Below are 14,272 nucleotides of genomic sequence, written 5' to 3'. Positions count from 1 at the left end.
TAGCTCCTAGACGTTGCCATTTCAGTTGACCGGGGAAGCTCTAGCAGGGCCCACATTTATTGAAAAGGTGGCATCCTATGACGGTGCCATGTTGAAAGTCACTGAGCTCATCAGTACGGGTCATTCTACTGCTAATGTTTGTCTATGGAGACTGCATGGATGTGTGCTTGATTTTTATACACCTGTCAGCAACGGGTGTTGCGGAAAATACCAAATCCACTCATTTTAAGGGGTGTCCACATACTTTTGTGTATATATATATATATATATATATATATATTTTTTATTATGAATGCCCTAATTGCAAGTTGCTCTGCATGAGAGCCTCTGCTAAATGACTAACATGTAGTATGTAAAACCTCACAGCGCCAATGCAGGGCCACGTTCAGTAGGCAGACGTTGCAGACATGTTTCACGAATGAAGTTGACAGGATTGCTAATTCCTACATGTCAGAGCGTGGTGTCCGCTGTGCTCGTATCTAAACCAGCACAGCGGTGTGTCCTGTTTAACGGACGTAATCTGCATCCAGACGGACACGCCCATTCCCCCAGGTTCCGTCTCTCTCCTCCCCACTGCACTGAGTCGCGGACCGACGTCATCCGTCCTGATTTGTAGCAGTCTGGGAATCATCTGCTCATCGCAGCTAGTCTACTCTCTCTCTCAATTATAAACCAAACCGCAACAGGTTCAGAACGACATCAGTGTTCTAGGTTGGGAATTAAGGAATAACGTCGTTAAAGGAGGGATTTGTCCTCAACTAGGAAGATGATGAAACGTGCAGCTCCTGAAGCTGCCGCTACCCTCCTTTGCATTGAACGGTAAGCGAAGTGCAGTATAATATAGACAGGGTTTAAAATAAAACCCGGGTTAAGGATTTTTATAAACAATAGACATGTGCCTGTATGCCTATAACATTCCTTTGTATGTCGTATAGGCCTACATCCCGGTCAGTGTTTCTAAAATTCAATTTATACAGCTTATTATTTTGAAAAGACAAGCCTATACTATAGACTACTGAATGTCATCCTCTAGACTATACTATAGACTACTGAATGTCAACCTCTAGACTATACTATAGACTACTGAATGTCAACCTCTAGACTATACTATAGACTACTGAATGTCATCCTCTAGACTATACTATAGACTACTGAATGTCATCCTCTAGACTATACTATAGACTACTGAATGTCAACCTCTAGACTATACTATAGACTACTGAATGTCAACCTCTAGACTATACTATAGACTACTGAATGTCATCCTCTAGACTAATGAATGTCAACCTCTAGACTATACTATAGACTACTGAATGTCATCCTCTAGACTATACTATAGACTACTGAATGTCAACCTCTAGACTATACTATAGACTACTGAATGTCATCCTCTAGACTATACTATAGACTACTGAATGTCATCCTCTAGACTATACTATAGACTACTGAATGTCAACCTCTAGACTATAGTATAGACTACTGAATGTCATCCTCTAGACTATACTATAGACTACTGAATATCATTCCTCTAGACTATACTATAGACTACTGAATGTCAACCTCTAGACTATACTATAGACTACTGAATGTCATCCTCTAGACTAATGAATGTCAACCTCTAGACTATACTATAGACTACTGAATGTCATCCTCTAGACTATACTATAGACTACTGAATGTCAACCTCTAGACTATACTATAGACTACTGAATGTCATCCTCTAGACTATACTATAGACTACTGAATGTCATCCTCTAGACTATACTATAGACTACTGAATGTCAACCTCTAGACTATACTATAGACTACTGAATGTCAACCTCTAGACTATAGTATAGACTAATGAATGTCAACCTCTAGACTATACTATAGACTACTGAATGTCATCCTCTAGACTATAGTATAGACTACTGAATGTCATCCTCTAGACTATACTATAGACTACTGAATGTCATCCTCTAGACTATACTATAGACTACTGAATGTCATCCTCTAGACTATACTATAGACTACTGAATGTCATCCTCTAGACTATACTATAGACTACTGAATGTCATCCTCTAGACTATACTATAGACTACTGAATGTCATCCTCTAGACTATACTATAGACTACTGAATGTCATCCTCTAGACTATACTATAGACTACTGAATGTCAACCTCTAGACTATAGTATAGACTAATGAATGTCAACCTCTCTAGACTATAGTATAGACTACTGAATGTCATCCTCTAGACTATAGTATAGACTACTGAATGTCATCCTCTAGACTATACTATAGACTACTGAATGTCATCCTCTAGACTATATTATAGACTACTGAATGTCATCCTCTAGACTATACTATAGACTACTGAATGTCAAACTCTAGACTATACTATAGACTACTGAATGTCAACCTCTAGACTATACTATAGACTACTGAATGTCAACCTCTAGACTATACTATAGACTACTGAATGTCAACCTCTAGACTATACTATAGACTACTGAATGTCATCCTCTAGACTATAGTATAGACTAATGAATGTCAACCTCTCTAGACTATACTATAGACTACTGAATGTCATGCTCTAGACTATACTATAGACTACTGAATGTCAACCTCTCTAGACTATAGTATAGACTAATTCCTCCAACATCTAGTCTACTGTCATTTGGCAGGTTATTCTCAGGCTGTGAAAATCTGGTCTACAATTCGACCCAGTAAAGCTCCACTGCCCCCATCTCTCCTCGACTTGTGCTGCATATATATATAGTTAGACATTCCCAGGCGTTATTTATCATTTCACCATAACCACAGAACATCAGGACACCGCTATGTACCCTGAGGGTTATCCTATACTGTCAACACAGATAGAGAGAAGGACACCACTATGTACCCTGAGGGTTATCCTCTACTGTCAACAGAGAGACAGAAGGACACCACTATGTACCCTGAGGTTTATCCTCTACTGTCAACACAGAGAGAGATGGACACCACTATGTCCCCTGAGGGTTATCCTCTACTGTCAACACAGAGAGAGAAGGACACCACTATGTCCCCTGAGGGTTAGCCTCTACTGTCAACACAGAGAGAGAGAATGGGGGGTAGATGGAAAAGAGAGTTCAGGCCTATAGCCTTCCTCCCTAGTTAATATAGAACCTCAATACCGCTCTGTTGGACATTCTCTGGTAAAACAGCCACTTAGTGTTGTGTACTGTACCTTTAGTATTAACGGTAGACCCCTGTGTAACTATAGACCGCTGTGTAACTGTAGACCGCTGTGTAACGGTAGGCCCCTGTGTAACGGTAGACCTCTGTGTAACTATAGACCGCTGTGTAACTGTAGACCACTGTGTAACGGTAGGCCCCTGTGTAACTCCAGTAGTAACGGTAGACCACTGTGTAACTATAGACCGCTGTGTAACTGTAGACCACTGTGTAACTATAGACCGCTGTGTAACTGTAGACCTCTGTGTAACGGTAGACCACTGTGTAACGGTAGGCCCCTGTGTAACGGTAGACCTCTGTGTAACGGTAGACCACTGTGTAACGGTAGACCACTGTGTAACGGGGAGACCTCTGTGTAACGGTAGACCTCTTTGTAACTCCAGTAGTAACGGTAGACCACTGTGTAACTATAGACCGCTGTGTAACTGTAGACCACTGTGTAACTATAGACCGCTGTGTAACTGTAGACCTCTGTGTAACGGTAGACCACTGTGTAACGGTAGGCCCCTGTGTAACGGTAGACCTCTGTGTAACGGTAGACCACTGTGTAACGGTAGACCACTGTGTAACGGGGAGACCTCTGTGTAACGGTAGGCCCCTGTGTAACGGTAGACCTCTGTGTAACTCCAGTAGTAACGGTAGACCACTGTGTAACGGTAGACCACTGTGTAACGGGGAGACCTCTGTGTAACGGTAGGCCCCTGTGTAACGGTAGACCTCTGTGTAACTCCAGTAGTAACGGTAGACCACTGTGTAACGGTAGACCACTGTGTAACGGTAGGCCCCTGTGTAACGGTAGACCACTGTGTAACGGTAGGCCCCTGTGTAACGGTAGACCTCTGTGTAACGGGGAGACCACTGTGTAACGGTAGACCTCTGTGTAACTCCAGTAGTAACGGTAGACCACTGTGTAACGGTAGACCACTGTGTAACCTCAGTAGTAACGGTAGACCACTGTGTAACTCCAGTAGTAATGGTAGACCACTGTGTAACTATAGACCTCAGTGTAACGGTAGACCACGGTGTAACTATAGACCACTGTGTAACCTCAGTAGTAACGGTAGACCACTGTGTAACGGTAGACCACTGTGTAACGGTAGACCACTGTGTAACCTCAGTAGTAACAGTAGACCACTGTGTAACGGTAGACCTCTGTGTAACTATAGACCACTGTGTAACGGTAGACCTCTGTGTAACGGTAGACCACTGTGTAATGGTAGACCACTGTGTAACGGTAGACCACTGTGTAACTATAGACCACTGTGTAACCTCAGTAGTAACGGTAGACCACTGTGTAACGGTAGACCCCTGTGTAACTATAGACCACTGTGTAACGGTAGACCGCTGTGTAACTATAGACCACTGTGTAACGGTAGACCGCTGTGTAACTATAGACCACTGTGTAACTATAGACCGCTGTGTAACTATAGACCACTGTGTAACTCCAGTAGTAACGGTAGACCACTGTGTAACGGTAGACCACTGTGTAACGGTAGACCTCTGTGTAACGGTAGACCACTGTGTAACGGTAGACCTCTGTGTAACGGTAGACCTCTGTGTAACGGTAGACCTCTGTGTAACGGTAGACCACTGTGTAACGGGGAGACCTCTGTGTAACGGGGAGACCTCTGTGTAACGGGGAGACCTCTGTGTAACGGTAGACCTCTGTGTAACTCCAGTAGTAACGGTAGACCACTGTGTAACGGTAGACCCCTGTGTAACTATAGACCACTGTGTAACGGTAGACCCCTGTGTAACGGTAGACCCCTGTGTAACTCCACTTGTAACGGTAGACCACTGTGTAACGGTAGACCTCTGTGTAACAGTAGACCTCTGTGTAACGGTAGACCCCTGTGTAACTCCACTTGTAACGGTAGACCACTGTGTAACGGTAGACCACTGTGTAACGGTAGACCACTGTGTAACTCCACTTGTAACGGTAGACCTCTGTGTAACGGTAGACCTCTGTGTAACGGTAGACCTCTGTGTAACGGTAGACCACTGTGTAACTCCACTAGTAACGGTAGACCTCTGTGTAACTCCAGTAGTAACGGTAGACCACTGTGTAACGGTAGACCTCTGTGTAACTATAGACCACTTTGTAACTCCACTAGTAACGGTAGACCTCTGTGTAACGGTAGACCTCTGTGTAACGGTAGACCTCTGTGTAACTCCAGTAGTAACGGTAGACCTCTGTGTAACGGTAGACCTCTGTGTAACTATAGACCACTGTGTAACAGTAGACCTCTGTGTAACGGGGAGACCTCTGTGTAATGGTAGACCTCTGTGTAACTCCACTAGTAACGGTAGACCTCTGTGTAACGGTAGACCTCTGTGTAACGGTAGACCTCTGTGTAACAGTAGACCTCTGTGTAACGGGGAGACCTCTGTGTAACGGTAGACCTCTGTGTAACTCCAGTAGTAACGGTAGACCTCTGTGTAACGGTAGACCACTGTGTAACGGTAGACCACTGTGTAACGGTAGACCTCTGTGTAACGGTAGACCACTGTGTAACGGTAGACCTCTGTGTAACGGGGAGACCTCTGTGTAACGGTAGACCTCTGTGTAACTCCAGTAGTAACGGTAGACCACTCAGTCATGTGATCTATCTGTGTCCCACTCAGTCATGTGATCTATCTGTGTCCCACTCAGTCATGTGACCTATCTGTGTCCCACTCAGTCATGTGATCTATCTGGACTATCATGTTAATGTGTGAAAACATGGTATATCTATCTATAAGACATCTCAGGGCTCGGTGCTCCCGGCTCGGGGCTCAGGGCTCCCGGCTCAGGGCTCCCGGCTCAGGGCTCAGGGCTCCCGGCTCAGGGCTCAGGGCTCCAGAGAGAAAGGTAATGTAGGTAACCAATTCCACAGTTGACCCAGAAAAGCGATCGGAGAGAGAAGAAGTGCAGGATACCTATTCCCATCTGTGCTGTAAAGCAGAAGGAGGAAGGTGTGTGTGTGTGAGAGAGATTGCATGTGTGTGTGTGCCTATTCAGCTGTTCATCGCACACACAGAGACCTCTTTCTACTCTGGCTCTGTGGTGTTTCCTGGGCTGTGTCTCTAAAGGCATGCTTCAGTTCCACTGGTGCCTAGCCGAACTCAGCTAGCCTAGCCGAACCCAACGAGTGTGCTCACATACTCCCTTAAAAGACCTAAGCTTGAAAAACAAGAGATCTTATTTTTGCCATTTTACATACAGTGCATCCGGAAAGTATTCAGACCCCTTCTTCCACTGTATTCTACAGCTTTATTCTAAACATGACTGTTTTTTCCATCAATCTACACACATTACCCCATAATGACATCACAATGCCCGATAATGACATCACAATACCCCATAATGACATCACAATACCCCATAATGATATCACAATACCCCATAATGACATCACAATACCCCATAATGACACGACAATACCCCATAATGACATCACAATACCCCATAATGACACGACAATGCCCCATAATGACATCACAATACTCCATAATGACATGACAATGCCCCATAATGACATCACAATACCCCATAATGACATCACAATACCCCATAATGACATCACAATACTCCATAATGACATGACAATACTCCATATTGACACGACAATACCCCATAATGACATCACAATACCCCATAATGACATCACAATACCCCATAATGATATCACAATGCCCCATAATGACATGACAATACTCCATAATGACACGACAATACCCCATAATGACATCACAATACCCCATAATGACACGACAATACCCCATAATGACTCAATACCCCATAATGACACGACAATGCCCCATAATGACATCACAATACCCCATAATTACATGACAATACCCCATAATGACTCAATACCCCATAATGACACGACAATTCCCCATAATGACACAATACCCCATAATGACACAATACCCCATAATGACATAATACCCCATAATGACACAGTACCCCATAATGACACAGTACCCCATAATGACTCAATACCCCATAATGACACGACAATACCCCATAATGACTCAATACCCCATAATGACAGTGACTCAATACCCCATAATGACTCAATACCCCATAATGACAGTGACTCAATACCCCATAATGACTCAATACCCCATAATGACTCAATACCCCATAATGACAGTGACTCAATACCCCATAATGACTCAATACCCCATAATGACACAATACCCCATAATGACTCAATACCCCATAATGACACAATACCCCATAATGACACAATACCCCATAATGACACAATACCCCATAATGACACAGTACCCCATAATGACATAATGACTCAATACCCCATAAAGACACAATACCCCATAAAGACACAATACCCCATAATGACTCAATACCCCATAATGACTCAATACCCCATAATGACACAATACCCCATAATGACACAATACCCCATAATGACACAATACCCCATAATGACACAGTACCCCATAATGACACAGTGCCCCATAATGATGTAATGACTCTATACCCCATAATGACTCAATACAACATAATGACTCAATACCCCATAATGACTCAATACCCCATAATGCCCAAGCAAAAAACTGGTTTTTAGACATTTTTGCACATTTTTTATAAAAAATGTAATAACTCAAATAATATTTACCTAAGTATTCAGACCCTTTACTTTGTTCAAGGACCTTTGGCAGCGATTACAGCCTCTAGTCTTCTTGGGTTTGACGCTACAAGCTTGTCACACCTGTATTTTGGGAGTTTCTCCCATTAAACTCTGCAGATCCTCTCAAGCCCTGTCAGGTTGGATGGGGGGCTTCTCTGCACAGCTAATTTCAGGTCTCTCCAGAGGTGTTCGATCGGATTCAAGTCTGGGCTCTGGCTGGGCTGCTCAAGGACATTCAGAGACTTGTCCCGAAGCCAATCCTGCGTTGTCTTGGCTGTGTGCTTAAGGTTGTTGAGCTGTTGGAAGTTGAACCTACGCCCCAATCAGAGAACCTGCTCCAGAGCGCTCAGGACTTTCATCAAGGATCTCTCTGTACTTTGCTCTGTTCATCTTTCTCTCGATCCTGACTAGTCTCCCAGTCCCTGCCGCTGAAAAACATCTCCACAGCATGATGCTGCCACCACCATGCTTCACCGTAGGGATGGTGCCAGGTTTCCTCCAGATGTGACGCTTGGCATTCAGGCCAAAGAGTTCAATCTTGGTTTCATCAGACCAGAGAATCCTGTTTCTCATGGTCTGAGTCCTTGCGGGCTGTCATGTATATTACTGAGGAGTGTCTTCCGCCTGGCCACTCTACCATAAAGACCTGGTAGGTGGAGTGCTGCATAGATGGTTGTCCTTCTGTTAGGAGAACCTATCTCTACAGAAGAACTCTGGAGCTCTGTTAGAGTGACCATCGGGTTCTTGGTCACCTCCCTGACCAAGGCCCTTCTCCCCCGATTTCTCAGTTTGGCCAGGTGGCCAATCATTTCCTTATTATTTTCTAGCCAGATGTAAAACATTCCTGTTTTGACTAATTTCAAATAGTGGGTTAGGTCTGCTCGATACCAAATTAGCATACCCCCTGAGTCGCTTCCCTGTTTCCACACCACACAACTACCACACCTGTTAGTTTGGTGGATGGGACTACCAGCTCTCTGTAACCTAGAGGGCAACCAGTGGGTCCATCTCCTCTATACCAGGTTTCTTGTAGGATGAAATGTCTGTATTTCTGATTTCTTTGAAGTCCATGTTCCTGCTCTTTAGGCCAAAGGCAGATGACCTCAGGCCTTGTATTTTCCAGGATGAGATAGTGAAGGCTTTGTGTTCCATAAAGGCAGATGACCTCAGGCCTTGGATATTCCAGGATGAGATAGTGAAGGCTTTGTGTTCCATAAAGGCAGATGACCTCAGGCCTTGGATATTCCAGGATGCGAGAGTACGTTATTTTTGTGTTCCATAGTGTCTAGTGTTTTCGTGTGGTTTAGTCTTGGACCATTTCAGTAGATGTGAGCAGAGCATGTTGAGCATCTGATACATACCTCTTAGGTTGCAAGATGGTGCTTGGACGGGTGTATTAGTGGGGGTTGGGACTGTCTCAGGATGGGGCTTGGACGGGTGTATTAGTGGGGGTTTGGGACTGTCTCAGGATGGAGCTTGGACGGGTGTATTAGTGGGGGTTGGGACTGTCTCAGGATGGGGCTAGGACGGTTGTAATAGTGGGAGTTGGGACTGTTGCTCTGCTCACAGCCTCGGCATATGTGCGGGCTTCATTTTCAAATCAAATTGTATTTTTCACATGCGCCTAATACAACAGTTGTAGACCTTACTGTAAAATGCTTATTTATAAGGTCCTTGCTGCTCACTCTCTCTCTCTGTCTGTCTGTCCCTCTCTCTGTCTGTCTGTCCCTCTCTCTGTCTGTGTGTGTCTCTCTCTGTCTGTCTGTCTGTCCCTCTCTCTGTCTGTCTGTCTCTCTCTCTGTCTGTCTGTCTCTCTCTCTGTCTGTCTGTCCCTCTCCCTGTCTGTGTGTGTCTCTCTCTCTGTCTGTCTGTCCCTCTCCCTGTCTGTGTGTGTCTCTCTCTGTCTGTCTGTCCCTCTCCCTGTCTGTGTGTGTCTCTCTCTCTGTCTGTCTGTCCCTCTCCCTGTCTGTGTGTCTCTCTCTCTGTCTCTCTCTCTGTCTGTCTGTCCCTCTCTCTGTCTGTGTGTGTCTCTCTCTCTGTCTGTCTGTCCCTCTCCCTGTCTGTGTGTGTCTCTCTCTCTGTCTGTCTGTCCCTCTCCCTGTCTGTGTGTGTCTCTCTCTCTGTCTGTCTGTCCCTCTCCCTGTCTGTGTGTGTCTCTCTCTCTGGCTAACGCTGGCTAATTCCAGACACAAATGAGAGAACAGCTCATTCCTACCATTTTACTCACCCTAGCAGAGATGTTTAGGCTGTTTTTATGTTATCCAGAATAGAGGTAGACCGATTATGTTTTTTCAACGCCGATACCGATTTATTGGCGGACCAAAAAAGCCGATACGATTAAACGGCATTTTTTTATTTTATTTTTTTTTTACATAAAAAAAAAAAAAAATTCTAATCTTTTTTTATTTGTATTAAAGTAGTGTAACAGTATAGCTTCCGTCCCTCTCCTCGCTCCTCCCTGGGCTCGAACCAGGAACACAACGACAACAGCCACCCTCGAAGCAGCGTTACCCATGCAGAGCAAGGGGAACAACCACTCCAAGTCTCAGAGCGAGTGACGTTTGAAACGCTATTAGAGCGCGTTAACTAGCTAGCCATTTCACTTCGGTTACACCAGCCTCATCTCGGGAGTTTGAAGTCATAAACAGCGCAATGCTTGATGCACAACGAAGAGCTGCTGGCAAAACGCAGGGAAGTGCTGTTTGAATGAATGTTTACGCGCCTGCTTCTGCCTACCATCGCTCAGTCAGATACTTAGATACTTGTATGCAGTCAGATTATATGCAACGCAGGACACGCTAGATAATATCTAGTAATATCATCAACCATGTGTAGTTAACAAGTGATTATGATTGATTTTTACAAGATAAGTTGCTAGCTAGCATTAAACTTAACTTGGCTTACTGCATTCGCATAACAGTCTCCTTGTGGAGTACAACGAGAGAGAGGCAGGTCGTTATTGCGTTGGACTAGTTAACTGTAAGGTTGCAAGATTGGATCCCCCGAGCTGACAAGTCGAAAATCTGTCGTTCTGCCCCTGAAGGAGGCAGTTAACCCACCGTTCCCAGGCCGTCATTGAAAATAAGAATGTGTTCTTAACTGACTTGCCTAGTTAAATAAATATATATATATATATGAAATAAATAAATTTAAAATTAAAATTAAATAAATAATAAAGATTACATAAAGGTGTAAAAAAAAAACGATTTCCGATTGTTATGAAATGAAATTGAAATCGGCCCTAATTAATCGGCAATTCAGATTAATCGGTTGACCTCTAATCCAGAACATTGGTGACTGCAACTGTGCTGCTGGCAACAATTTAATTACGCTTTTTCCCAACCAGTTATTCTGTGCTCTGGTACACTCAGAAGAGAGTGCACTGAAATCAGAGTAGATAGCTGGTTCGATTCCAGGCTGTATGACAACCGGTCGTGATTGGGAGTCTTATAGGCCGACGCACAGTAGGCCCAGCGTCGTCCGGGTTTGGCCGGGGTAGGCCGTCATTGTAAATAAGAATTGGTTCTTAACTGACTTGCCTAGTTAAATAAATAAACAATTATATTTTGAGTGCCAAATAGCAGTGTAGTTTATTCTGTGTTTCTGTTTAATTTTCCCAATTTGTCAAATAGGAGGTTTTCATTTATGTAACAATACTCTCCTTCTTCTCTCTCTTCTCTCCAGATGTCTGTGAGTTAGCCAGCTGAATAGAGGTTCTCCCTGTAGCCGATGGTGCTCCCGCTATGAACGGTAAGAAGAATACTTTGTGTGTCTGTGTGCTTTCCAGTGCTGTTTCGCTAAGATTTTGTGACCAAGATTGATGGATGGAGGGAGAATAAATGAGATGGAGGGAGAGAGAGAGAGAGATGAAGAAATGGACCAGAGCGAGGTGATGCTGTTTTTCTACCTATTGGCAAAAACAGAACAGTCAATACAGAGTGCTCTGTTGAGTCAGCTCTTTGTGTCTTGGCTCGCTCGCTCTCTCTCTTCATTCAGCTCTCTCTCTTCATTCAGCTCTCTCTCTCTTCATTCAGCTCTCTCTCTCTTCATTCAGCTCTCTCTCTAGCTCTCTCTCTCTTCATTCAGCTCTCTCTCTCTTCATTGATCTCTCTCTCTCTTCATTGATCTCTCTCTCTCTCCATTGATCTCTCTCTCTCTTCATTCATCTCTCTCTCTTCATTCATCTCTCTCCAGTCAGCTCTCTCTCTCTCTCTCTTCAGTCAGCTCTCTCTCTCTCTCTCTCTTCAGTCAGCTCTGTCTCTCTCTCTCTCTTCAGTCAGCTCTCTCTCTCTCTCTCTCCAGTCAGCTCTCTCTCTGTCTCTCTCTCTCTCTCTCTCTCTCTCTCCAGTCAGCTCTCTCTCTGTCTCTCTCTCTCTCTCTCCAGTCAGCTCTCTCTCTGTCTCTCTCTCTCTCTCTCCAGTCAGCTCTCTCTCTCTCTCTCTCTCTCTCTTCAGTCAGCTCTCTCTCTCTTCAGTCAGCTCTCTCTCTCTTCATTCAGCTCTCTCTCTAGCTCTCTCTCTCTTCATTCAGCTCTCTCTCTCTTCATTGATCTCTCTCTCTCTTCATTGATCCCTCTCTCTTCATTGATCTCTCTCTCTCTCTCTTCATTCATCTCTCTCTCTCTCTTCATTCATCTCTCTCTCTTCATTCATCTCTCTCCAGTCAGCTCTCTCTCTCTCTCTCTTCAGTCAGCTCTCTCTCTCTCTCTCTCTTCAGTCAGCTCTCTCTCTCTCTCTCTTCAGTCAGCTCTCTCTCTCTCTCTCTTCAGTCAGCTCTCTCTCTCTCTCTCTCTCTCTCTCTCTCCAGTCAGCTCTCTCTCTGTCTCTCTCTCTCTCTCTCTCTCTCTCCAGTCAGCTCTCTCTCTCTCTCTCTTCAGTCAGCTCTCTCTCTCTTCAGTCAGCTCTCTCTCTCTTCAGTCAGCTCTCTCTCTCTTCATTCAAATTCAAATTCAAATTCAAGCTGCTTTATTGGCATGAAAAACATTGTGTCAATATTGCCAAAGCAACAATGTATACAATATACATTGTAACAAAATTATAAATGATAGCAAATAATAATATAAAATGGTAGTAAATAATAATACAAAATTAAATACAAAAATAAATACAATAAAATGGTAACAGTCAATAGTAGAAATGTAATAAATATAAAATCAAATTATGGAAAATGAAACTATAACTAACTTATAACTAAATAACGGTCATCTTCTTCTTTATATCAGTACTACAACTACAATCATCATTACTACGACTACTACTACCATCACTAAACTGTTATCACTACCATTACCACCCATATTTGGGATGATAAACATTAATAATTATAATAATAAGGAAGTTACTGTTTACTATGCAGATGTTATTATTCAGTGTCCCTCAGGCTATGGCAGGAAAATACATATTTGGCTGCAAGAGGAGCCATTGCTCCTTCGCCCATGAGTATTCTTAGTTTTTCCTCTGGGTTCAATTTGTAAAGATTTGGAATATATGTAGTCATTTCTGTGAATAATGAATCTCTTTGTGAGGAATATTTATCACAGTAAAGGAGAAAGTGCATCTCTGTCTCTACCTCCCCTGTCATGCAGTGACCACATACACGCTCCTCTTTGGGTAGCCATGTCTTTTTATGTCTGCCGGTTTCTATTGCCAATCGGTGGTCACTCAGCCTGTACTTGGTAAGGATCTGTCTCTGCTTCGTATCTCTGACAGAGTAGAGATAATCAGCCAATTCATATTCTCTGTTTAGGGTCAGATAGCAATTTAGTCGGCTTTGGGATTTTGTTTCGTTTTTCCAGTATTGTAAATATGATTCCTTTGATTGGTTCATGATTTTGCTTATTGGAATTCTTTCTTTTGAAGCAGTGCTGGTGTCAGCTTGGTTGGTGAGGTCCAACACCAGCTGACTGAGAGGGCTCGTTTCTGGGCTCAGCTCTTGGGCTTGAAGTGCTTTAAATTGCAGACTCGAATTTGGACTTGAATTTAGATGTAGCCAAAATTTTAATGATCTTTTCTGTATTTTCATTATTACTGGAAAACGGCCCAATTCTGCCCTACATGCATTAGTTGGTGTATTTCTCTGGACTTGTAGAATTTTCCGACAGAATTCTGCATGTAGGGCTTCAATTGGATGTTTGTCCCACATTTTAAAATCCAGTTTATTGAGTGGCCCCCAAACCTCACTTCCATAAAGTGCTATTGGTTGGATTACACTGTCAAATATTTTAGTCCAAATTCTAATTGGGATGTTGATTTTGAATAATTTCATTTTTATTGCATACATTGCTCTGCGGGCTTTTTCTTTGAGTGCATTCACTGCCATATTAAAGTTTCCCGATGCAGATATGGTCAGACCAAGGTAGGTGTAATTTTTAGTGTGTTCAATTAAGGTATTGTTCAGGGTGAATTTACATTTGTG

General features: G+C 43.4%; 1 protein-coding gene across 1 annotated transcript in view; it reads left to right on the top strand.

The window, feature by feature from the left end:
• The first annotated feature begins 572 nt into the window (after positions 1 to 572).
• The window catches only part of LOC110513701 (intersectin-2-like), a 113,054-nt gene continuing 99,354 nt past the window's right edge, over positions 573 to 14,272 (top strand). The window contains exons 1-2 of the mRNA XM_036986810.1: positions 573 to 819; positions 11,543 to 11,608. The gene's annotated coding sequence lies outside the window, so the exon portion shown is untranslated. The remainder of the gene's footprint in view (positions 820 to 11,542; positions 11,609 to 14,272) is intronic.

Source organism: Oncorhynchus mykiss, chromosome 8 (genome assembly GCF_013265735.2).
Source record: "Oncorhynchus mykiss isolate Arlee chromosome 8, USDA_OmykA_1.1, whole genome shotgun sequence".
NCBI classification, from domain to species: domain Eukaryota; kingdom Metazoa; phylum Chordata; class Actinopteri; order Salmoniformes; family Salmonidae; genus Oncorhynchus; species Oncorhynchus mykiss.
The sequence above is the reverse complement of the archived record's forward strand: the minus strand, read 5'-3'. Positions and strand labels throughout refer to the sequence as shown.